This window comes from Gorilla gorilla, chromosome 2 (genome assembly GCF_029281585.2).
Source record: "Gorilla gorilla gorilla isolate KB3781 chromosome 2, NHGRI_mGorGor1-v2.1_pri, whole genome shotgun sequence".
NCBI classification, from domain to species: Eukaryota; Metazoa; Chordata; class Mammalia; order Primates; family Hominidae; genus Gorilla; species Gorilla gorilla.
The window spans coordinates 187,731,356-187,757,961 of NC_086017.1; the positions used below are offsets into that span (position 1 = coordinate 187,731,356).

The 26,606-nt window shown below is 36.2% G+C and overlaps 1 long non-coding RNA gene across 1 annotated transcript in view; it reads right to left on the bottom strand.

Moving 5' to 3' along the window:
• Positions 1 to 8,760: 8,760 nt before the first annotated feature.
• Positions 8,761 to 26,606, bottom strand: part of LOC129532536 (uncharacterized) — an 85,462-nt gene continuing 67,616 nt past the window's right edge. The window contains exons 2-3 of the long non-coding RNA XR_008678291.2: positions 10,188 to 10,320; positions 8,761 to 9,166 (exon numbers count right to left, since the gene is read on the bottom strand). This is a non-coding gene — a long non-coding RNA (uncharacterized lncRNA). The remainder of the gene's footprint in view (positions 9,167 to 10,187; positions 10,321 to 26,606) is intronic.

The following is a 26,606-nucleotide window of genomic DNA, read 5'->3' on the forward strand; positions in this document are numbered from 1 at the left end:
GAACATTGGCTATTACTTGAAGATCTTTAAGAAAATGTTTAGTAGTAGTTACGATTTTTCCCAAAGTGCTGCTTTTCCTTAGCAATACATACTGAAATACTTATATAAAATGATATGATGTCTGGAATTTGTTTCCAAACACTTCAAGGGGAAGGAGGAAGTAAATAGAATGAGATTGGTGATGAGTTATAAATAGTTAAAACTAAGTGACAGCTACATGGCAGTTAATACTATCCTATTTTTGTATATTTTTGAAATTTTCTACAATAAAAAGTTAAAACAAAAGGAACATACATAAACTATTGCACTGAAATAGTCACAGATCAAATAAAAATTGAAAATTAAACTCTTAAAACAGTTATTTTGCTATAATATGCTATGTAGTTATTTTTTACCCCAAAGGTACCTTTTAGAACTTAGACCAACGAAGTTGGGTAGAGTCTGTTTTTAAAAACTAAATAAATCTTTATAGACTTTATAAATCTTTATAGAATTTATTCTAGCTTTCCATACATTCTTTTTTTTTTCTCTCAGTTCACATTAGTGGGACATTAGAAAGAGACAATCAAAAGAATTTGGGGGCACGGTGGCTCACGCCTGTAATCCCAGCACTTTGGGAGGCTGAGGCAGGTGGATCACAAGGTCAGGAATTCGAGACCAGCCTGGCCAACATGGTGAAACCCTGTCTCTACTAAAAAAATACAAAAATTAGCCTGGGATGGTGGCATGTGCCTGTAATCCCAGTTACTCAGGAGGCCGAGGCAAGGAGAATTGCTTGAACCCAGGAGGCAGAGGTTGCAGTGAGCCGAGATCATGCCACTGCACTCCAGCCTGAGTGACAGAGAGAGAGTCCGTCAAAAAAACAAAAAGAAAGAAAAAGAAAGAAGGAAAGAAGGAAGAAAGGAAGGAAGGAAGGAAGGAAAGAGAGAAAGAAAGAGAAAGAAAGAAAGAAAGAAAGAAAGAAAGAAAGAAAGAAAGAAAGAAAGAAAGAAAGAAAAAAAAAGAAAGAAAGAAAGAAGGAAAGGAAGAAAGAAAAAGAAAGAAAGAAAGAAAAGAAAGAAAGAAAGAAAGAAAGAAAGAAAGAAAGAAAGAAAGAAAGAAAGAAAGAAAGAAAGAAAGGAAGGGAGGGAGAGAGATTTGAGGCTAATCAGGGATAATGGCAAGAAACCAAGAATTCTGAAGAGTAGGTGTTAAAGGAGGTCTGAGATAAAGCTGAAATAACTTTAGTAATTTATGTAGATGATACAATGAAGCTAAGAATAGGGAATGTGTGTGTAATGGAGTCAGGTTAATTAGAAGGAGGAAAATGATTTCAGAGGAGCACACTGAGTTCAAAATTGGAAACGAAACTAAAGGAAGCCAAAATGTAGACATTTTAGGAGAAGAAAATTCTGAGGGAAAAAATCAAATGTTAAGGGTATTAGAAATTTTGAAAGATGAAGAGAAGAAAAATGCCAAGCTGTCCTGTAAATACAAAGGTTTGAAGGATGACTTATGGGCAGACAGCACCTATTTCAGAACTCTTCAGGCTGAGGGTGGAAGGGAGGGTCGAAATGCCATTGTATGAAAGGCTGACCTCTCTGGGGTCTAGACACATTTGAAAAACTCAGTCCCTCTATGGCAGCACATGCTCTACCAATGGAGGATAATAATTCCACAAAACATAATTCAATCACCTTCTGAACCTTCAAATTGCATGTTGCAGCTAATAGAAGTATTGATTCAATTGTCAGAGTCACTATGCAATTTTTCATTGTACAGGAGCCTAGACGGAGAGAAGTCTACAGCAGAGCAAAAATGGATAACGCACATTTTTTCTTTATTGCATCATGAATGAAGGAAAAAAATTCCTGCTTCTCCCACTTCCACTCATGCAGACCCAAAAACACTCAACATAGACTCAGCCATATTCTCATCACATCAGTTCTAGATATTGAGGCTACACAGTTCAAAGTGTATGGTCTTTGACTTCAGGCAGACCTCAAATCCTGTCCTATCCCTGCCACTCACTAGCTGCATTATTGAAATCATAATCCTTAACTTCTCACCTACTCCATATGGTAGGTATAAGGATTAAATAAGATAAAAGTTACAAAGTACTTAGCCTAGATTCTGGCACATACTAATCGGTAGTGGTGACTATTCTTCCCAGGCTGCTATAAGAGGAAGAATCTCTGATCAGGCTCAGAAACATGGTGCTAGGAGAACTTGAAGAACTGCAGCTATTGAAGCCAGTGGTATATATCTCAGCAACCTCCAATGTCCCTCTGTGGGTGACACCAAGCACACTGCTTGAGGAGATCCCACCTAGAGATAATATTAGCCACACATTCAAAAGAAACTTGCCTATATGGTGTGATTTGGGGAAAACTCAGACTGTTCTCCAGTTAGTCTGCCATAATGCCTAAAATTCTCTCATCAAGGACAAATTCCTTTGGGAAAAAGATCCAATAAAAGATGATGAACTTTTCTAAAATATTAATCATAATGCATATTATATATTTATTTTTAATCCCCAGCACCTATCATAGTGTCAGACAAAGAGTAGGTGGTTAATAAATTACTCTTAAAATTTCACTGGATAAATGTATATCACAAATATACTATTCCTCCAACACTGTGCAAGGCTTTGGGGAGGCAATAGGGAACAAAAGAGATGAAGGTATTGCCTTTACTGAGCTTCTGATCTAGTGAATAAATGAATTAATTCATTAGTGAAGTAACAATAGAACTGTTTAGATGCTTAGACCATATGACCTTAAATTTTTGCTAATGTTTTACAATATTAATTAATTTACCTCCCACTGTAATTTGTCACAATTGTATTAACTACTCTAAAATGCATAGCAGTGTATGGTGGCTATGGTGGTTCATGCTATAATCCCAACACTTCGGGAGATCAAGGTGGGAAGATTGCTTGAACCTAGGTGTTCAAGTCCAGCTTGGGCAACATAGTGAGACCCCTATCTTTGCAAAAAAATAAAAAATTAGCTTGGCGTGGTGGCACACACTTTTAGTCCCAGCTACTCAAGAAACTGAAGTGGGAGGATTGTTTGAGCCCGGGAGGTAGAGGTTGCAGTAAGCCATGATTGTGCCACTGCGCTCCAGCCTGAGTGATAGAGCAAGACCCTGTCTCAAAAAACAAAACAACAAAAATATATAGCAAATAAATATGGTAAGCAGAAAGACCCAAAATTAATTTTTCTTAAAATGCATTTTAAAATGTCTAACACTCGCCTCGTTCCAAGCCAGTCTTATTCTATTCAGACAACTGCTTCACCAAGTAAGCCAAATGTGGTTATGTTCAGATGCCCTGCAGGATTATTTTCCAATTTGGGGATATGCTCTTCTTGAGGACACATTGATGACTGAGTTGCCTAAGCTGGACTTGAAGAAAAGACAACAAAAGGCTTACGCAGAGATAATAAAAATTATTCTGAAACATAAATTGGGTGTTACCTTCCCCAAAACCACTGAAAAAATTAAAGCCAAAAGAAGAGGGCACTCTGTAGGGAAAAACTGGGAAAGCTAATGAAGTAGACCAAAAGACTAAGGGTGTCATTAATGCAAAACAATGCATTGTTTAGAGCACACCCAAGGTTATCTAATTTTGTGAAGTTTGTGCTTTTCATTGTCTTCAGCTATTTTATAATTCTGTAAAGGTAGACATTAACCTGCAGAAAACTGATAGCAATGCAAATAATTCTTGGTTAGAGGCATGCAAATAAACTCTGTCCAGTGGAAATTCAGTCGACTTCCCTCTCCCACTGTTGAAGAAGCTAGTTTTGCATCTACTAAGCAAATTTAAATCAGCCTTTCTGATGAGCTTGTGTATTAGTTGGCTGTCAAAATTCTCCTTTGTAGCAACCAGTTTTAACAACTTTTCCAGTTCCTTCACTAATCACTGAGTGGAATAAAATTTTTGACATGTATCTATCTCATATTTGCATAAGTCATGATTACATCCTCTTTTAACATTTATCCTTTTTTATGGCTGCATAGTATTCCATGGTGTATATGTGCCACATTTTCTTAATCCAGTCTATCATTGTTGGACATTTGGGTTGGTTCCAAGTCTTTGCTATTGTGAATAATGCCGCAATAAACATACGTGTGCATGTGTATTTATAGCAGCATGATAACCCGCACAATGTGCACATGTACCCTAAAACTTAAAGTATAATAAAAAAAAAACATTTATCCTTTACCAGTAGTGTGCAAACCAAGTGAAATATCCCCACCGTAGTCTTTATAACTCCTTCCTCTTAAAAGAAATCAAGACTGAGACAAGTTGATCCATAGAAAGTGCTATTTGATCTTATTAGATCAAATAGCATACATAGAAATACAATTCCTACGGGCATGGATTTGATAAAGCAATAATTTTACCTTCCTGAAAGGGGTATGAAAGGGCATTTCAGAAGTCCTGGAGGATTTATACCTTGCCCACAGTGGAAGAAAATAATTATATTAGCCTCAAACCATCACCACAGGCTCATTTCAAATAACTATGAGGAACTACAGCCATATACGCCAGTAGGTACTTAGTATTGTATAGATCTATTTAGAGATGATCATTTAGAGAAATGAATCAAATTTTATTAGTTTGCAGACAGGAATTTCAGCTCACCGAAAATTATGCCCATATCTAAGTGTACTTTCCTTACTTCTAGAAGTTAGCAGTGCCCACATTCTCTTCAGGTCCTTTTTCATCACATAATAAAGTCATTCTAAAAGTGGAACAGCATTTCTTTTTTTAATGTGTTCATAACATGTGATTTGCTAAATCTAAAATAATTTATGTTGCTGCTAAATTCCCATTATTGTGTCATTATTCATGGGTTGGTTATTGCAAAACTTGGACTTGGCTAATGATTTGAGACTGGCCGTGTGACAGGTCTGAGGCAGTGACTCTACACAAGAAACAACATGTGATGAGGCCCAAAGACACATGTTCTCTGAATGAAAGCAATATACTCAAGTTATGTTAAACTCAGGTCAGACTTTTAGAAATGGACTTTTGCAAATATAAAGCATATAATTCCCATAAGATGCTCCTCTTATAGGTCTGAAGATTCAAAATGTTATGAATGAAGAAATAAACATGAATGTACACAGAGATGTGGAATTTGTAATTCATTAACAACCATACTTTTCTCATTATATTCACTAGAAGCAAAGCTTCACCAAGGGCCTAGAAACCCAACTCACTACAGTCTACAATGAATTCTTCATCTATGTAATGAGAAATTTTATCAAATGACTTCTAAGACCCTTTTAAGCATGTAGAAAGTATATATTTTTAAGTTTTTTCATACTTTGCAGTTTTTCATAAAACTTCAACACAAGCAAAAATTTTTAGACAGTGGATTTTGAATAAACAAAATAAAGTTTTGAATTCAAACCCACCCAGGAAGATTTAGAATTAAAAGTAAGATTAGTTTATTATTTAAATGATTTTTAAAATCAGGCACAATCAAGATAAATGATAGAAATCTTAGTAAAGCCCTCTGGAGCCTGACTAAAGGAGGCAGCAAAAAACTTTGGCACAAATGTGCTAAAAGATGGAGTGAGGAAGATGTAAGCTCAGTCAATGTTAGACAGGCCAAGTCTAAGGTGGAAATTAAACCAGGTATGTGAAAATGTAGACCTGGAGCTCATGAGAGATGTCAGGGCAGGAGATACAAAATTGATCTCTAAAGTCATAAAACAGTGAACAGAGGCAGACAAGCCATCCAAGAATTTCAGAGAAGGACTGAGAAAAGAAGAAGGAAAAAACAACTGTACACTTCTCCAAAGCCAAGAAAGAGAGCAAAGATTCAAGCACCACGAAAGATAAAAGCAGAGCTCTATTCATACTCCACCAAATTCGGCAGGAGGCTTCAAAAATTATGGAATAATGGATATTTTCCATTAGCAAAAAGAAAAAAAGCTACTATGGTCCTTGCTTCCTGAAAGTTAAAGATAGTAATTCTGTATTTTCACTCAGAATCAGAATGTGTAATAAATTTTTCTAGATTGGACACATATATGTGAACACTTGTACCTTCCTACTGTACAAGATCAACCTGAGAGCACCTGGAAAAAAGAAGTGTTCTTTCTCTCTTTTATTGATTTTTTAAGGAGATGATTTTAATCAGAAAATACAAAATTGAGATTAAGATTTAGCATGCTGCAAAAACTAGGCATCTACCGTCATTAGTGTTGAAAAACAAGATCTTTATGAAACAAATATGATGTATTTTATATAATATCTATAAAATGTAAAAGACTACAGATTTATTCAAGGCTAGTAAATAATGAAAGAAAACTAATCACATGCAAATGTTAAAAGAGTCAGAGATAATCATGAAAAACCGTGACGGTAGTTGTATTTAAGGAGGGGTGAGAAGCAGGTTTTTAAAAGATAAAATGCAAAGGCTTCTCCTGTACAGTTTGGTAGCACAGAGAGGTGGTTAGTAGCCCTGAAGAAAATAAAATCCCAGGGTTTAGACAGGCTACCTGAAGATTTTGCAGAGCATTATTTAAACAGACGGCAAATGCTGTTGCTGCTTAGCTGCTGTTTATTCCCAGAATCTTCTTCCCCTAGCCAGGTCACCATACGATCCAAGCAGTGCTTGCACATAATTATTCTCAAGGCAACTACACAACAGAGAGCTGGAAATGAGTCTCGGGTGAATGGCATTCTCTTGATTTGACTAACGCCCTTTTGCATCTATCTGCACACCCTCCTGTAACATTTGCAGGCACTGAATTGTGCCAAAGAGTTTTGACAAAGCTTCAGGTGCGGTCAGTAGCTTTTCCTTTCTTTCTTTTTAGATAGGGAGGGATGGGGGATAAGAGGTGGGGAGATGTGCTGGGGTGCCATAAGCACCACTGTGAGCCTTAGAATGTTTCCCAAGTAGAAAAGAAGTAAACATCACTAGAGAAAGGATTTCTAAACCCGTTGTGCTTGTTAAAAAGACATACGAAGAAAGACCCATGAGGGCAAAAATAACAAACCAGCTCTCAATTCATTTTCCAAATCCTTCCAAGGGTTTAAAATAGTTAAACCAAGGCCCCAGCACATCTTTAACTACTGAACAACGCATTCCTTTTCTACTTTTTATGACTCCTCACACAATTTATATTCCTGCTAAGAACTCTGTCTGGCTTCTTCCCCAAACCCATGCCATACAGGAGCCTGGCTCCACGCAGCCCTCAGGGTCCAGGCTGTGGGAATGCAGGAAGGTGGGGCTGTTGTAACAAGGTCCTGCCAGTGGAGAGAGCTCTTTGGCCAAGAGCACTGTAGGAAGCGCATTGTATGAATTCTGTCGTGTCTTGACACCCTTGTGTGATCCTTAACAATATCAGAATTTCATTAATATGAATATAAAATGACATACTCTTTTAAAACACTAATAATGTATTAGAATTTAAGGCAATGTAGTGCCACAACATTGAGAGGAAAAAGCAAATCTATATGACGCTCCAGCAGAGTAAATATTGAATACCAGCACGGTATAATTTAAAGGCAAATACTGATCGTGTTTTCACCAACAACCAATCATCTTACAGACTACTTCATACCAACAAAGCTTAGGGTGTATCTAAGCATACGGCAACAGTACTAAGAAATATCGTCCCTGTTCTACATCGTCATTGCCCTAGGCAACAGATGACATCCCACACTTCCATGTCTGCTCCCAATTCTTGCTAAGACCACTTTATCACAGCATCTCGTGTACAAGTCGCTTTCCTACGTACTCGTTCATTGGATCATTGTCCCATTGGGAACACAGTTTAATTATAGAGGGAAAAAAACCATGTTTTAAAGTCAGAAAGCCAAAGATTCAAATCTCAACTCTACCACTTAGAAGATCTGCTGCTTACCTTCTCAGACGGCATTATCTGTCACATGTTCTCTTAAAAAGTCAAAGCTCGGGGATTCTGGGATGAGCAGGGGACAGATTTCCTGGCGACTCAGGCACTGTCTCTATTCTCCAGGTGGTGATGATCTGAGCCTCATCCGTACCCTCCATTTTGGTTCTTGTTAAGGGGCTACTCACTCTATGCTACAGAGGCTCCCCAGCAGTCATGTGCAATCAAAAATAAAAACAATAAATTTCTTATTAATAGCATTCTATTTGGCCCTAAATTATAAACTGAAGAAATGGCTGGCCTCTGTTCTGCTGTCAAATAATAATGCCACTATTTGCACAGTGCTTATTATATGCCAAGCACTTTACACACAGTATCTCATTTCATCCTAACAAGAACACTATGGAATAGGTGCTATTCCTCATCATTCTGCAGATGAGGAAATTTGGGCACTGTGAGTTTGCATAACTTGCCTATGTTAAAAGGCTATCCAGTGGCTGGACCTAGATTCAAATGCAGGTAATCTCTACCCCGAGCCTGATTTTTTAACCTCTACCCTCTACTAACTCAAAGTAGTAGTACTGGGCTAACTGAGAAGAAATGCCTTCTCACTCTTCACAGTAAGAAATGGAAAGAATGGGGAAAAAATAAGAGAAGAGCACAGTAAGAGAAAAGCATTTTTTCAAGAAGACTTACTTAAGAACAGGCATTATGAACAGATCAGCATGGTAATACAGAGAGACAAAGCATAAAGCATTTTAAATGACTTAAATAACAGTTAAAGAGAGAACACATCTCCATAATTTTATAATTGTCAATGTGTGATAATCTTCCAAGTTTTATGACAGTGCTTATCAGAGTGTACTATAACTATTGCTTTTCACGTTTATTTCCCTCTTATACTGAGAATGTGGTCAGAGTCCTATTCATCCTTGTACCTGCAGAGCTTAGCCCCATGACTGGCACCCAGCAGACAATCAAATAGTGTTGGATGAATGAGTGAATTGAATGCTGAAAACTCAAGTTAATGTTTATGGGTGCCAAACATTTAAGGATTTTTAGGGAAAGAAGCAAACCACAGAGGCCTGAAGCAGTAAAGTGCCTTAAGGAAGAAGATCTTTACCTGGATCATGCAGAATGAGTGGGATTTTAACTTCAGCTAAGGACTGATTGAAAGATGACAGTGTGTTGTTTTAAAGGCATTCCAGCTTTTCTCGACTAAACTTGCCAATTCTAGGAGCAAATACTTAGAAATGCAATAATGTTTTCTTTTATGAGCTAGGTTGAATAATCCTGGGACCAAAAGCTGTAAATAAAAGATAGTACATTTTGGCAAACTATAAAAAAGAAAGGTGTTAAAGCAAAACTAATTAGAAAGTGTATGCCAAGAAAAAAAATCACGACTCTGTTTTTCAAGAATTGTCTCTTCATATAATTGCCTATGGACTTTCTATTATCCGGTAGGAATACTGCAATATTCCAACAGCCTAATTTAGATTTCTACCACTCCCTAATTCTAACATGTGTTTAAAGAGTTTCATGGTCTTCTGATTATTACTTTAAAAACATATTATCATAAAGAATACACAGTGATGTTGCTTTGGCACCAACATACATTTTCAGAGTTACTCTTACTGAAGGATATTGAGATTATAACAGAAGATAATTTATTTCAACCTAACAGGCATACTCAGAAAAAGTCATCACTCTTCTGTATTTCTAATACATCATTTTCCTCATTAGATTTTGCTAGTACAACCTTTCCACCCATATGCATTCTTCAATGACATAAGTTTACATTCAATTGATTGCTTATGGCAATCAATTCCTTAAAAGCTACTCTTGAGTTAGGAGCCTGAGTTTATATATGCACCATAGTTTTCAGAAAAAAAAAATTGAGTTGTCATAATCAGCTATGGACATAGAGTTGGAAAATTTAGGAACCAAATTGGAAGAGATAAGGTAGAAATTTATTACAATTGTTTTATGCCTTTATTAACATAGATGGAATCATCATTTTCAGTGCCAAAATTTGGGGTGTCTTAATGATCATCCATTATTTCATTCCATAACATTTATTTCCATCACGTTTATTTCCCTCTTATACTGAGAATGTGGTCAGAGTCCTATTCATCCTTGTACCTGCAGAGCTTAGCCCCATGACTGGCACCCAGGAGACAATCAAATAGTGTTGGATGTATGAGTGAATTGAATGCTGAAAACTCAAGTTAAATGTTTATGGGTGCCAAACATTTAAGGTTTTTAGGGAAAGAAGCAAACCACAGAGACCTGAAGCAGTAAAGTGCCTTAAGGAAGAAGATCTTTACCTGGAACATGTTTTAAAACATGTTGGGACTGTGATGCTGAATTAAACTACAGCTGGGTTCTTTGTGTGTCATGGACAACATTGATATTTTGATGAAGTACGGGGATCCTTTGTGTATCAGTTTAGTATTGCTGCTGTAACAAAGTAGAACAAAGTTAGTGGCTTAAAACAACAGGTAATTATAGTTCTGTAGGTCAGAAGTCTAGTACAGGTCACGCCAGACTAAAATAAAAATGTGGTTATAAAATAAAAATATAGTTAGTGAAAGAAATATTTAAGCAAATTCATGGTTTAGTTATATGTCTGCATCTTCACTAACGCTTTAAATAATAAGATCAAGTGGTGAGTCTACTAACTAGTATATTTTTCAAAGGGTTAAGCATAAATGATATTTTAATTTATTAGAAAAAACTATAAATGTAATATGAAAATATGTGTGAGTTCCATTGGTAACAATGTCACAGATATTGCCAATACTATCGTGCTTTGTTGCTTATGCTTATAATTGAAAGGCATGATAAATTTCAGTTTTAAATCAGTTAAAAAAAGAAAGATGTATGTGCACCCTTCACCCCCAAAATCACACAACTCCTGAGTTTTTAAATCCTAAATTCCTGGTACAGAGATCCTGAAGTTCTGAATCAATCTTTTTTTTTTTTCCAGTATATTTTAGTGCAAACTTCTAGGGCAGAGAATTTTAGATTGGGCCATATAAAATGAAAATCAGTGACTTTTTAAAAACCCATCTGAGAACGTAGGTCCCAGGGCAAACTGGAACCCAAAGCCAAGATCATCTGGAGCAAAAGCCATTGGAACCACTAACTAGCAGCAACACTTAGATCAAGCTTGTCCAACCCATGGCCCAACAGGCTACATGCAGCCCAGGATGGCTTTGCATGAGCCCCAACACAAATTTGTAAACTTTCTTAAAATATTTTTGCAATTTTTTTTAAGCTCATCAGCTATCATTAGTGTATTTTATGTGTGGCCCAATACAATTCTTTTTCTCTCAGTGTGGCCCAGGGAAGCCAAAAGCTTGGACATTCCTGACTTAGATGGTAATTTTGGTGAATTGATGGCAATGCTAGAAATGTAAAACAGAGCAAGAGTGGTGAAGATTATCTGATGGGCTCATCAGTAGACTCAACCCAAGGAAATAATCAGTGACCTTAAAGAGACATAAGCAGAACTTCCTGAACTAAAATGCAAGGAGAAGACAAGATGAAAAAGAAAAACAAACAAACAAACAGAATAAAACAGAATAGCCAATAGTTACGGGACAATTTCAAAAGATGTAATATTATAGAATGCCAGAATATAAAGAAAGACAAAAGAAATATTTGAAGTAATAATGGCCAAGAAATTTCCAAAATTAATTATAGACAACAAACCACAGATCAAGGAAGCTCAGAGATAACCCGCAGAATAAATAACCTCCCTCTTCTCCCTCCAAAAACAAAAACTATCTATTGGCATATCATATTCAAGCTGCAGAAAGCCAAATGCAAAGAGAAAATCTTGAAAGTAACCAGAAAGAAATAAAATGCTTTACCTATACAGGAACAAGGATAATAATTACAGTGGACTTCTCACCAGAAACTATGCAAGCAATATTTAAAATATTTAAAGTAACAAAAAGCAAAATATTTAAAGTGTTAAAAGAAAAAAAACCTGGAATTCTATATCAAAATACATTATCCTTCATAATGAAAGAAAAATATTTTATAAAACAAAAACTGAGGGACTTCATTGCCAGCATATCTATCATGTAAAAAATGTGTAAAGATTGTCTTTAGATAGAATGAAAGCTATGTAAGCCGGATACTTTAGTCTACATTAAAAAGGAAGAGCAAGGGAGAATAATAAATAAAGAAAAAATAAATATTGTATTTTTCATGTTCTTAATTGATTAAAAGATAACTATTGCGTATTTATTGTTACTAAATAATAACAATTTCTATCTTCTGGATAACTAGAAGAATGACAGCAACGTCACAAGAGATGCAAGGGACAAATCAGGACTACATGTGAAATGGAATACTTTCATTTGAAGGTGAACTTAGATTTGTTGAAATTTTATATTGTAAACTCTAGGACAACCACTAACAATATTTGTAAAAGTAAGATAATATGCTAAGAGGGAAAAGAAAATGGAATTATATAAAATGCTCAATTAAAATGAAAGAAGGCAGAAAAGACAGCTTTTGGCAACAAATAAAAAACAGTAAAAACATGGTTGCTATTAATCCAAGCATATTAATAATCACTTTAAAGACAAATGATCCATATATACTAATTAAAAGACCCACATTGTCAGAGTGAATTAACAAACAGAACTGAACTATATGTTGCATACAAGAAATTTACTTTACATATAGACTCTGATAGGATAAATGTAAAGGGATGGAAAAAGATATACCATGCTAACACTGATCCAAAGAAAGCTGAAGTAACTCGATTAATTTGAGACAATGCAGACTTCAGAATAAGAAAAATGCCATGGATAAACAAGGCAATGATTAAATGATAAAGGGACTGATTATCCAAAAAGTCACAACAATCCTAACAATAGAGCATCAAACCATGTGAGGCAAAAACTGATAGAATTTTAAGGCAAAATAGATAAACTTACTATTATAGTTGGAGACTTAAACATCTATCTTTTGGCAACTGATAGATCAAGCAGGCAGAAAATCAGTAAAGATTTAGTTGACCTAAACAGCAATATCAGTCAATTTTTTCTAACTGGCATTTGTGGAATATGCTATTCAACAACACTAGAATATACTTTCCTCTTTGGATCACACAAAATGTTCAACAAGTTAGATCACATTCTGGGCCATAAAGCACATCTTACCAAATTTGAAAGTATAGATATCACACAAAGTATCAGCTCAGACAACAATGGAATTAAAACTAGAGATCAATAACAGAAAGAAAGATATCTGAAAAATCATCAAATATTTGGAAATTAAACAATACACCTTTTTTTAAAGTTCCAGGATATATGTGCAGGATGTGCAGGTTCTTTACATAGGAAAACATGTGCCATGGTGGTTTGTTGTACCTATCAACCCATCACCTAGGTATTAAGCCCTGCACGCATTAGCTCTTTATCCTGATGCTCTGCCTCCCTGCACTCCCTTAACAGGCCCCAGTGTGTGTTGTTCACCTCCCTGTGTCCACGTGTTCTCATTGTTCAGTTCCCACTTAGGATTGAGAGCATGTGGTGTTTGGTTTTCTGTTCCTGTGACAGTTTGCTGAGGATGATGGCTTCCAGCTTCATCCATGTCCCGCAAAGGAATGATCTCATTCCTTTTTGTGGCTGCATAGTATTCCATTGTGTATATGTATCATATTCTCTACATTCAGTTTATCATTGATGGGTAATTGGGTTCATTCCATGTCTTTGCTATTGTGAATAGTGCTGCAATGAATATATACATGCATGTATCTTTGTAATAGAATGGTTTATATTCTTTTGGGTATATACCAAGTAATAGGATTGCTAGGTCAAATGGTATTTCTGGTTCTAGATCCTCAAGGAATCGCCACACTTTCTTTTACAACGGTTGAACTAATTTACATCCCCACCAACAGCGTAAAAGCGTTCCTATTTCTCCACAGCCTCACCAGCATCTGCTGTTTCTTGACTTTTTAATAATTGCCATTCTAACTGGTGTGAGATGGTTTCTCACTGTGGTTTTGATTTGCATGTCTCTAATGATCAGTGATGTTGAGCTTTTTTTTCATATGTTTGTTGGTCATATGAATATCTTCTTTTGAGAATGTCTGTTCCTGTCATTTGTCCACTTTTGGATGGGGTTGTTTGCTTTTTTCTTGTAAATGTGTTTAAGTTCCTTGTAGATTCTGGATATTAGACCTTTGTCAGATGGGTAGATTGCAAAAGTATTCCTCCATTCTGTAAGTTGTGTGTTCACTCTGATGATAGTTTACTTTGCTGTGCAGAAGCTCTTTAGTTTAATTATATCTCATTTGTCAATTTTAAGCTTTTATTGCAATTGCTTTTGGCATTTTTGTCATGAAGTCTTTGCCCATGCCTATGTTCTGAATGGTAGTGCTCAGATTTTCTTTTAGGGTTTTTATGGTTTTGGGTTTTACATTTAAGTCTTTTATCAATCTTGAGTTAACTTTTTGTATGAGGTATAAGGAAGGGGTCCAATTTCAGTTTTCTGAATATGGCTAGCCAGTTTTCCCAGCACCATTTATTAAATAGGTAATGCTTTCCTCATTACTTGTTTTAGTCAGGTTTGTTGAAGATCAATATCCCTGATGAACATCAATGTGAAAATCTTCAATAAAATACTGGCAAACTGACTCCAGCAGCACATGAAAAAGCTTATCCACCATAATCAAGTCAGCTTTTTCCCTGGGATGTATCCCAGGGAAAGGGATACATCCCTTTCCCAGGGAAAGGCTGGTTCAACATACGCAAATCAATTAATGCAATTCATCACATAAACAGAACTAATGACAAAAACCACATGATTATCTCAATAGATGCAGAAAAGGCCTTCGATCAATTCAACATCCCTTCATGTTTAAAAACTCTCAATAAACTAGCTATTGATCGAACATATCTCAAAATAATAAGAGACACTTATAAACCCATAGCCAATATCATACTGAATGGGCAAAAGCTGGAAGCATTCCCTTTGAAAATCGGCACAAGACAAGGATGTCCTCTCTCACCACTCCTATTCAGCATAGCATTGGAAGTTCTGGCCAGGGCGATCAGGCAACAGAAAGAAATAAGGTGTATTCAAATAGGAAGAGAGGAAGTCAAATTGCCTCTGCTTGCAGAAGATACAATCTTATATCTAGAAAATCCCATTTTCTTAGCCCAAAAGCTCCTTAAGCTGATAAGCAACTTTCGCAGAGTCTTAGGCTACAAAATCAATGTGCAAAAATCATAAGCATTCCTTTACACCAACAATAGACAAACAGAGAGCCAAATCATGAATGAACTCCCATTCACAATTGCTACAAAGAGAACAAAATACCCAGGAATACAGCTAAAAAAGGATGTGAAGGACCTCTCCAAGGAGAGCTACAAACCACTGCTCAAGGAAATAACAGATGACACAAACAAATGGAAAAACATTGTATGCTCGTGGATAGAAAGAATCAATATCATGAAATGGCCATACTGCTCAAAGTAATTTATAGATTCAATGCTATTCCCATTAAATTACTATTGACATGCTTCACAGAATTAGAAAAAAACTACCTTAAAATTGATATGGAACCACAAAAGAGCTTGTATAGCCAAAACAATACAAAGCAAAAAAAAAAAAAAAAAAAAAAAAAAAGCTGTAGGCATTACGCTACCCAACTTCAAACTGTACTACAAGGCTACAGTAACCAAAACAGCATGGTACTGGTACCAAAACAGACACATAGACCAATGGAACAGAATAGAGATCTCAGAAATAAGACCACATCAACACACTTTTATTTATTTATTTTTTATAATTTTAATTTCTACTTCTATTTTAGATTCAGGGAGTACATGTGCAGGCTTATTACATGGGTATACAACATGATGCTGAGGTTTGGGGTACAAATGATCCCATAATCAGATCATGAGCATGGTAGCCAGTAGGTGGTTTTTAAACCATTTCCCTCTTCCCACCCCCACATAGCTTCCAGTGTCTATTTTTCCCATCTTTATGTTCATGAGTACCCAATGTTTAGCTCCCACTTATAAGTGAGAACATGTAGTATTTGGTTTTCTATTTCTGTATTAATTTACTTAGGATGATGGCCTCAAGTTGCATCCACACTTCTGCAAAGGACATGATTTCATTCTTTTTTATGATTGCATACTATATTCCATGGTGTACATATATCATATATTCTTTATCCAGTCCACCACTGATGGGCACCTAGGTTGATTCCATGTCTTTTCTACTGTGAATTGCTGCCACGAACATGTGCGTGTCTTTTGGGTAGAATGATTTATTTCTTTTGGATATATACCCAGTAATGGAATTGCTGGGTTGAATGGTAGCTTTATTTTAAGTTATTTGAGAAATCTCCAGACTTTTCCACAGTGGCTGAACTAATTTAGATTCCCACCAATCTTGTATTAGGGTTTCCTTTTGTCTGCATCCTTGCTAGGATATATTTTCTGACTTTTTAGTAATAGCCATTCTGATTGGTGTGTAATGTTACCTCACTGTGATTTTGATTTGCCTTTCTTTGATGATTAATGATGTTGAACTTTTTTTATGTCTACTGGCCTATTGTATGTCTTCTTTTGAGGAGCGTCTGTTAATGTCTTTTGCCCCCTTTTTAATGGGGTTATTTACAACACACTTTTAAATAACATTGGTCAATGAAATCTCAAGATAAAATAAACAGTATTTGAATTAAAGGAAAATTGTAATACGATTTATCAAAATTTGAGGGATTGAACCAAAGCAGTAGTTAGAAGACAATTTATAGCATTAAATGTATATATTAGAAAAGAAGAAAGATCTAAACCCACTCACCTAAATTTCCACATAAGTAAACTAAAGAAGAAAGGGCATCTAAGTCTAAAAAGCAAACAGGAGAAAATAAGTAATAAAAATTTGAGCAGAACAATGAACTTGAAAATAGGAAAACAATAGTAAAAATTAATGAAAACAAAAGCTAATTCTGGCCTGGTGTGGTGGCTCACACCTATAATCCCAGCACTTTGAGAGGCCGAGATGGGAGGATCACTTGAGCCCAGGAGTTTGAGACCCAGAGTAAGCAACATAGTGAAGCCCCGTCTCTACAAAATAAAAATAAATTTAAAAAAAAATAGCCAGGCATGGTGGCGTGCACCAATGGTCCCAGCAACTCAGGAGACTCAGGTGGGAGGATTGCTTGAGCCCAGGAGGTCAAGGATACAGTTAGCCATGATCACACCACTGCACTCCAGCCTGAGTGACAGAGTAAGACCCTTTCTCAAAAAATATTTTTAAGCTAATTATTTGAAAACATCAATAAAGTTTATGAACTTTTTGCCAAGTAACTATAAAAAAGGAAGAAGACAACAATTAATATTAAAAATGAATTAAAGAGCATTACTACTGTTCCCAAGAATTTTTAAAAAAAGAAAAGAAAAGAAATAGCATGAACAATTCTTGGCCCCAAAACTGATTATTTAAATGAAATGAACAATTGCTTGAAAGATACACATTATTAAAACTCACTGGAGAAATAAGTAGCATTAGTCCTAAATCCATTAAGATCAATAATTGCTACAGAATGATTGTTTGTGACTTACCCCCACCATGACCCCCAATTATGTGTTGACTCCTAACCACAATGTGATGACATTTGAGATTTAATTTTGGGAGGAAATTAGGATTAGATGAGGTCCTGAGGGTGGGGCCCTCATAATGGCATTTGTGCTTTGTAAGAAGAAACACAAGAGAACTTGCCTCTCCCCTCCCCTCCCCTCCCCTCCTCTCCTCTCTTCTCCTCTCTTCCATATGAGGACACAGTTAAGTGAAAAGGCAGTCATCTGCAAGACAGAAGAGAGCCCTCATCAGGAACCCAACCATACTGGCACTCTCTCTTCAGATTTCCAGCCTCCAGAACTCAGAGAAAACAAATTTCTATTGTTAAAGCCATTCAATCTATTGTATTCTTTATGGCAGCTCAAGTAGGTTAATACAATAAATAATGACTTTATGAAAAAGAAAGCACCAGGCCCAGATGTTTTCACCAGTAAATCCTACCAAACATTTATGATACCAATTCTTCTAAATCGCTACCAGAAAATAGAAGCAGGAGAAAGATTACTAACTCATTCTCTGAGGTCAGTACTGCATTAACACCAAAACTAGATGAAAACATTACAACAAATTTTTGTTGATATTGAACCTTAAGAACAATATCTATCATGAACATGCAAAAATCTTCAACAAAATTGTAGCAAATTAAATCCAACATTGTATAAAAATAATTATATACCAAGACCAAATGGGATTTATTCCAAGTATGGAAGACTGATTCCAAATTTTTAAATCTATCAGTGTAATGTACCACATTAACAAACACAAGAAAAATCATGTGACCATATAAATCAACACACAAAAACATTTGACAAAATCCAGCATCAAATCATGATTAGAACTCTCACCAAACTAAAAATAGAAGGAAACTCCCCTAATTTGAGAAAGAATGAGGCTACAATAAACCCACGGTTAACATGATACTTAAAGACAAAGAACTGGTCAATTTCTCCCTAAGCTCAGGAACAAGACAAAGATGTCCTTTCTTAACACTCCTATTCAGTATTGTACTGGAAGTCCTAGCTAGTTCAATAAGGCAAGAAACAGAAATAAAAGGTATATTGCCATGGTCTAAATGTTTATATCCCCTCAAAATTCATATATTGAAATCCTCACCCCTAAGGTGAAAATATTGGGAGATGGGGCCTTTGAGAGGTGATTTAGATCATGGGGACAGTGCCTTCATTTGGGAGATTAGTACCCTTATAAAAGAGGCCTGAGAAACATCCCTCACATCTTTCACCGTGTGAGGTTAGAGAGAGAAGACAGCTGTTGATGAGGAAGAGGGCCCTCATCAGCCACTAAATCTGCCTGCACTTGATCTTGGACTTCCTATCCTTCAGAGCTGAGAAATAAATTTCTGTTGTTTATAAAATACACACTTCATGATATTTTGCTATAGCAGCCCAAATAGAATAAGACATATATAGATCAGAAAGGAAAAAATAAAACTCTTTCTGTTTACAGATGACATGATTGGCTATACTGAAAATCCAAAAAATCAACAACAAAACTCCTGAAACCAATAAGTGAGTCTGGCAATGACACAGGATATGAGGTTAATATACAAAAGACAAATGCTTTCCTGTACATATGTATACAAATTACCCCAAATGCAGTGACTTAAAACAATACGAATATATCTTCTTACAGTTCTGGAGGGTGGAAGTATGAAATTGTTTTAGATGAGCTAAAATCAAGGTGTTAGCAAGGCTGCATTCCTTCTTGGGACTCTACAGAAAAATCCATCTACTTGCCTTTTTCAGTTCCTAGAGGCCACCTGCATTTTGTGGCTCATGGACTCAACCTATTTTCTGAATGAGGAGCACCACATCTGCAAAGCTTTCTTTGATTCTCTGGACTCTCTTTCCATCATTACATCTCCTTTTCTGATTCTGATTCTTCTGCCTCGCTCTTGTAAGTATCCTAATGATTACATTGGATCCACCTAGATAAGCCAGGATAATCTCCCCATCTCAAAACCCTTAATCACATCTGCAAAATGCATTTTGCAATTTAAGGTTAAATATTCACAGATTCAGGGCATTAAGACATGGACATCTTTGGAGGCCATTTTTCTGACTACCACAACCAACAATGAATAATTGAAATTTAAAATTTAAAAAATAATATAATTTATGTTAGCACTTCCCAAAATCAAATAGCTGTATGTCTAACAATATATATGAGAGCTGTATGTATAAAACTACAAAACTCTATGAAAGTAATCAAAGAAGATGTAAATAAATGGAGAGAGATTCTGTGTTTATGGATTAGAAGATCCAATATTATGAAGATACCAAGCCATCCCAACTTGATCTATAGATTTAATGCAATCCCAATTAGAATCCCAACAAACTATTTTCCAGAAACCAACAGATTCTGAAGTTTATATGAAAAAGCAAAAGACCCCAGTGTAGCCAGCACAGTACTGAAGAAGAACAACCTAGAAGACTTGCATTATCAAATTCCAACGCTTGCATAAGACCACAGTAATACAGACTGTGATCTTGGCAAAAGAAGAGACACACAGTTCAATGGAGCAAAAAAGAAAGTGCAGATAGAGCCACGTAAATACAGTCAACTGGTTTTTGACAAAGTAGCAAAAACAATTCAATGGATAAAGGGTATTCTTTTTAAAAAATATAGTGCTGGAATGTGCACACGCCACAGAAAATGAATCCAGACACAGACTTATACCTTTCACAAAAAGGAAGTCAAAATGGATTGTAAATCTAAATGTAAAATTTAAAGCTTTAAAATTTCTTGAAGGAAACAGCAGAAAAATCTACATGATCTCAGGTTTGGTGATAAGATTTTAAATATAATACCATTAACATTATCTGTGAAAGGAAAATTTGGTAAGTTGGACTTCATTAAAATTAAAAATTTCTCTGCAATAGACACTGTTAAAACAACGCAAAAAGAAGCCAATGACTTGAAGAGACTATGTGCAAAACTCTGATATTGAACTTGCATTTTAAAATACACAAAAATTTCAACAATAAGAAAACAAACAACACAATTTTAAAAATGAGCATACATTAAAAAAAACAAAATCATGTCCCTTGCAAAAACATGGATGCAGATAGAGGCCATTATCCTAAGACAATTAATGCAGGAACAGAAACCCAAATGCCACATGTTCTCACTTATAAATGGAAGCTAAAGATTGGGTACTAGGGAACGTAAAGATGACAGCAATAGACACTAGGGACTGTTAAAGGGGGAAGGGTGGGGCAAGGGCTGAAAAACTACCTATTGGATACTAAGCTCACTACCTGGGTGATGGGATCATTTCTACCCCAAACCTTAGCGTCACTCAATGTATCCATGCAACAAACCTGCACTGTACCCCATGAATCTAAAATAAAAGTTGAAATTATTTTTTTAAATGGGCATAAAATATGATTAGAAACTTACCAAAGGAGACATACAGATAGCAAATAAGCACAGGATAAGATAATTTGTCATTAGCGAATTATAAATTAAAACAAAAATGAGATACCACTATAGATCCATTAGAAAGACTAAAATCTGAACTGACAGTACCAATTGCTGGTAAGGGTGGAGAGCAACAACTCTTTCAATCATTGCTATTCAGAGTGCAAAATGGTGCAGCTGCTTTGGATGACCACTGTGATTTCTTACAACACAAAATACAGTTTTACCATATGATCTCGCAGTTGCATTCCTCAGTATTTATCCAACTGATTTGAAATCTCACGTCCATACAAAAACCTGAATGTAAATGATGATAGCAATTTTATTCACAATCACCAAAAAGTGAAAGCAACCAAGATGATCTCTAATAGGTGAATGGATAAACTGCAGTCACCCATAAAAAGGAATATTATTCGGCAATAAAAAGAAATAAGCTACAAATTCACATAAGGACTTGAATGAATTTTAAATACACACTGCTAAGTGGAAAAGTTAATATAGAAAAGCTATATACTGTATGATTTCAATTTTATGACATTCTGGAAAAAATAGAACTATGGAGGGAATAAATGGATCAATATTTGCCAGGGGTTCAGTGGCAGAGGGGGATGGAATAGGTGAAGCATGGGATATTTTTTAGGATGTAAAACTATTCTGTATAATACAATAATTCTGAATATAAGATATTAAACATTTATCAAATCCAGAGAAATTTACAACACAAGGAATAGGCCTTAACGTATATAAATTTTTAAAAACTCATTTAAGAGATTGGGGAATAACAGGATGGAGTCAACCTCACTAAAGGGGATGGTGGAATAAAGTGTTGACCTAAGTAATTTGGGAAAGAATAAAGGCAAAAGGAACTATAGTCAGCACTGTACTTCCATTGATAGAATTGATTCCTACAAAGCTACAGGTTAATAATTCTTAAGCCAATATACACTTATATTGGAAATGAACAATTATGTAAATGGTTGATGGATGGTGAGCCAAGTGGATGATGGAAGGGGAGGTTAAAGATAAGCAAGGGAAGGAGGCCCATATGGTAATGAATTAGAGTTGGAGACATCAATATGAACCAATGTTTAGCTTAATAAAGATATCTACATATGGAAACATTTATAGATACATGTCCATTCATACACATACATAGGTTTCCTTGCTCGGTCAGCTAAGAAGGCCTGGAAGGAAGGAGACCACAGTAGCAAAGAACAGACCTAGTATCCAAACCTTGATTTCTAACATCATTCTTTAATCAAAGGAACCAGAACTCCCTAGAGAAATGGCTGATTCTAGGACAGGGGTAAGTTTATACTAGATGAGCCTTGAGCATCTTGTAGTACCCAAACAAACAAACAAAAAGACAACGATATAGTTATGTCAAAGGGATATAGAAACCAACGGAAAAAGGTCCCAGTGGCCAAACCTGGAATAATTTGAGTAATAAAGTAAACCAAATTAGTATTGAATTATAGCCCAAAGTATAAAATAATATCCACGAGTTTATGCTGATGTGAATCAATTATTTGAATAAATAAACAAAAAAAGATTAAAATATATAAATGAAGTTATAGACATGCTAGAAAAAAATCTTAAAAATTTTTATTCCCATAAACTAGAAGTGAAGAAGTTAATTGATATGCATAAGCAATAAGATAAAATAGATTTGAACACCGCATAAAAATTTGATAATTCTATATGACAAAAATGATCATAAATTGAAGTGAAAGTAAAAATAATATTTGGAGCAAACAATTTAAAATTTTATTATGTACGACTGAGTTCCCTAATATATAGAAATACATTGTAGGCCAGATGCAGTGTCTCACTCCTGTAATCCCAGCACTTTGGGATGCGGAGGTGGGTGGATGACTTGAGGCCAGGAGTTCAAGACCAGCCTGGCAAACATGCTGAAGCCCCTTCTCTACTAAAAAACACAAAAATTAGCTGGTCATGGTGGTGCACGTCTGTAGTCCCAGATACTTGGGAGGCTGAGACACAAGGATCGCTTGAACCCAGGAGGCTGCACTGAGCCGAGACTGTACTACTGCACTCCAGCCTGGGCAACAAAGTGAGACCCTGTCTCAGAAAATAAAATAAAATAAAATATATATTTTAAATGATCAAGAAAAAGGCAAATGTTACCTAAAAATGGACAAAGAGTATACACAGATAGATCACAGGAAAGCAATGCATAAGGATTTAAATTATATTAAAGGATGTTTAGCTTCAGGGACAAAAGAAATACCAACTACTCTAGAATGAAACTCTATTATTGTAAACTAGTTTCTCAAAGGTGAAAATATAGTAGGTAATGTACTATGTTGGTAATATTGGTGGAAACAAGTATTCTTATACATTGTACTTTTATGGCATACAATTGAGTAACATATAAAATTTTAAATGCATATACCGTTGATTCAGAAATTCCACCTAAAATAACATTCAAATGATGTATTTACATGTATATACAAAAAAATCATGTAAAGGATGGTCATAACAATATTGCTTATACTAGAAGAAGTTAAGTGAAATATGTGTATAGGAATCTATTACTATGTAAAATTTGTTTAAGTATACACACACACACACACACACACACACCCTTCATCACACATCAACTTCAATGTACTTTAAAATAATAGATTTCGGCCGGGCGCAATGACTCACACCTGTAATCCCAACACTTTGGGAGGCTGAGGTGGATCACGAGGTCAGGAGTTCGAGACCAGCCTGAACAATATGGTGAAACCCCGTCTCTACTAAAAATGCAAAAATTAGCTGGGCTTGTTGGCGCGCACTTGTAATCCCAGCTACTCAGGAGGCTGAGGCAGGAGAATCGCTTGAACTCAGGAGGCTAAAGTTGCAGTGAGTCGAGATCGTGCCACTGCACTCCAGCCTGGGCAACAGAGGGACACTCCATCTTAAAAAAAAAAAAAGAATAGATTTTGATTTTTATGTATATTCTGTTTTAGAGCTGTAATTATTGCCTGGCTTGATGTGGGAAAGACCCAATAAATCAATAATACTTAAGCATGAATGATTTATATTATCTAATGTGTCAGTCAAGGCAGGCTGGGTCCTGCTATAGTAAACAAGCAATGTTACAATTTTAGAAGCCTAAAACAACAAAGGTTTGTTTCTTGCTCCTGCTACATGACATGCAATATAGTCTTTCACCACTAGTCACAATCCATCCATTCATTTCTTTCTTCCACGTATTTTTCACATTTCTTAAAATTGTAGTGAAGGGCACAGGCAGGGCATTTATAGCATGACGAGTCATGGTGGATCTTGCCTCACTTTCTCAGATATTAGATTCAGTTTGTAGACCTTAGTAGGTCAGCCTTGAGCTTGCTTCACACCATTCTTGCTCAGTGACTCCAGCTAACGGTGATGTCATCATCTCAACCATGATGAGGCATTCTGGCAGAAGGTTGAGAAGGCAAATCATAACTGGTAGTGATACATACCACTTTCACTAACATTTTATTGACTGGCACATTCTATGGCAAATTCTTCTGTGCTCCTAAGGATGAAGAAGTGTGTACTCCTAAGGATGAAGAAGTGTGTACTCCTAAGGATGAAGAAGTGTATCCTACTATTTTGCCAGAAAATAGAAAATCAGAATATTAGTGAACAAGCACTTAAATTTAAATGACCTCTGAATCCTTAATCCCATCTACTACTGCCTCCTTGATAGCATTTTTTTATATATTGAAGAGATTTATTCTGAGCCAAAGATGAGTGACCATGGCCCGTGACACAGCCCTCAGGAGAACATGTGCCACAGGTGGTCTGGGTGCAGCTCGGTTTTACACAGTTTAGGAAGGCATGAGACTTCAATCAATTTTTACATTGAAGAAATACATTAGTTTGGTCCAGAAAGGTGGAACAACTCACAGCTGGAGGGTGGGGGGATGCTTCCAGCTTATAGGTGGATTTTTACATTTTCTAGTTGACAAGTGGCAGAGTTTAAAGACCCGGGATCAACAGAAAGAAAAGTCTTGGTTAAGATAAAGGATTATGGAGATCCAATTCTTATTTGCAAAGGAACCCTTGAGGTAAAAGACCTCAGAGAGAATAGACTGTAAAATGTTTCTTGTTTCTTATCAGACTTATCAGACTTAAAGTCTGTGTTACTGTTAATGCCACAGAGGTATAATGAGGCACGTCCGACCCCCACTTCCAGTCATGGCCTGAAACAGTCTCTCAGGTTAAATTTTGAAAGACCCCTGAATGAAGGAAGTCCATTCAGATGGTTGGCCCGGGAAGGGGGGTGGTGGGGGAGAGTGGAAATGCAAATATATAACCTGAACTTTTAGTTCAATATATAAACTCTGCCACTTGTTAACCAGAAAATGTAAAAATCCACCTATAAGCTGGAAGCATCCCCCCACCCTCCAGCTGTGAGTTGTTCCACCTTTCTGGACCAAACCAATGTATTTCTTAAATGTAATTTTATTTTTGGTTTACATTCTCCCCCTTCTGGCCAAGATTTGCCAGAAGCAACATCAAAGGCCAGCAAATCTTTATTTTGTCCCATAGAGTTGCCAGGATGGCTTGGCTACCTGCCCCATGACCACCCTGTCCCTTGATGGGACTCCCTATCACAGAGAGCATTAAGAGTCAAAAGACTTACAGCCAATTAATTGTTCTAGGCCAAATATAAATAGATGTGGACAGTCATCCATCACCTCTTAAAATCATTATTTTAAGTAAAAAGTCAACAAACAACACCAAAAGGCAAAGTTACAAGACTCATTTATTTTTAATTTCTATGTGTTGAGCTACTGTAAGCTTAGTTTTCATTACAGACTTTTAGCAATTAGCTATATAAACATAAGCATTGTTCTGCAACTTATAACTAGGAGTATTATATCCAGGAGGCTTTGTCATGAGGTATCTTTATCCTGTCAGTAAATATTTTCTTTTTATTGTATGGGCAGCAGAAAGTTATTTATGGCTGGGGTGGATGCAGAAGTGACACATAACATCTTAGAAGCCTTGTTTTACCAGCTGTTTCAGCATCTTTGTATCCCTCCTTGGTTTGGAGGGGTCTTTTTAAATAAGTCATTAATCTTTCTAAAATGTCATGTCTCGCTTCATACTGGTTCCAACTCTTCAATTTATAACACAAACAAATTATCTCCCTTTCTAAAGTACAATTTTAAAAACTTCCTCCACCTTTGGTCCTAATTGATCTATCGTTTAATTTATTTCCTCCATTTCTTGTCCAAACTTCTTTTTTTTATTTCAAGATGGAGTCTCGCTCTGTCGCCCAGGCTAGAGTCCTTTGTCATGATCTCACCTCACTGCAACCTCCGCCTCCCAGGTTCAAGTGATTCTCCTGCCTCAGCCTCCTGAGTAGCTCAGATTACAGGCGTGTGCCACCACGCCCAGCTAATATTTGTTTTTTTAGTAGAGACAGGGTTTCACCATGTTTGCCAGACTGGTCTCGAACTCCTGACCTCGTGATCCGCCCGCCTCAGCCTCCCAAAGTGCTGGGATTACCAGCGTTTCCCAAACTTCTTAAAAATGTAGCCAACACTCTCTTTACTTGCCCAGCTTTCATCCACTTCCCAACTATTGGAATCTGACTTCCACTACCTCCACTCTATTAAAAAAAAAATGCTATCCCTAAAAAAATCAATGTCTTCCTAATGATAAACTTCAAT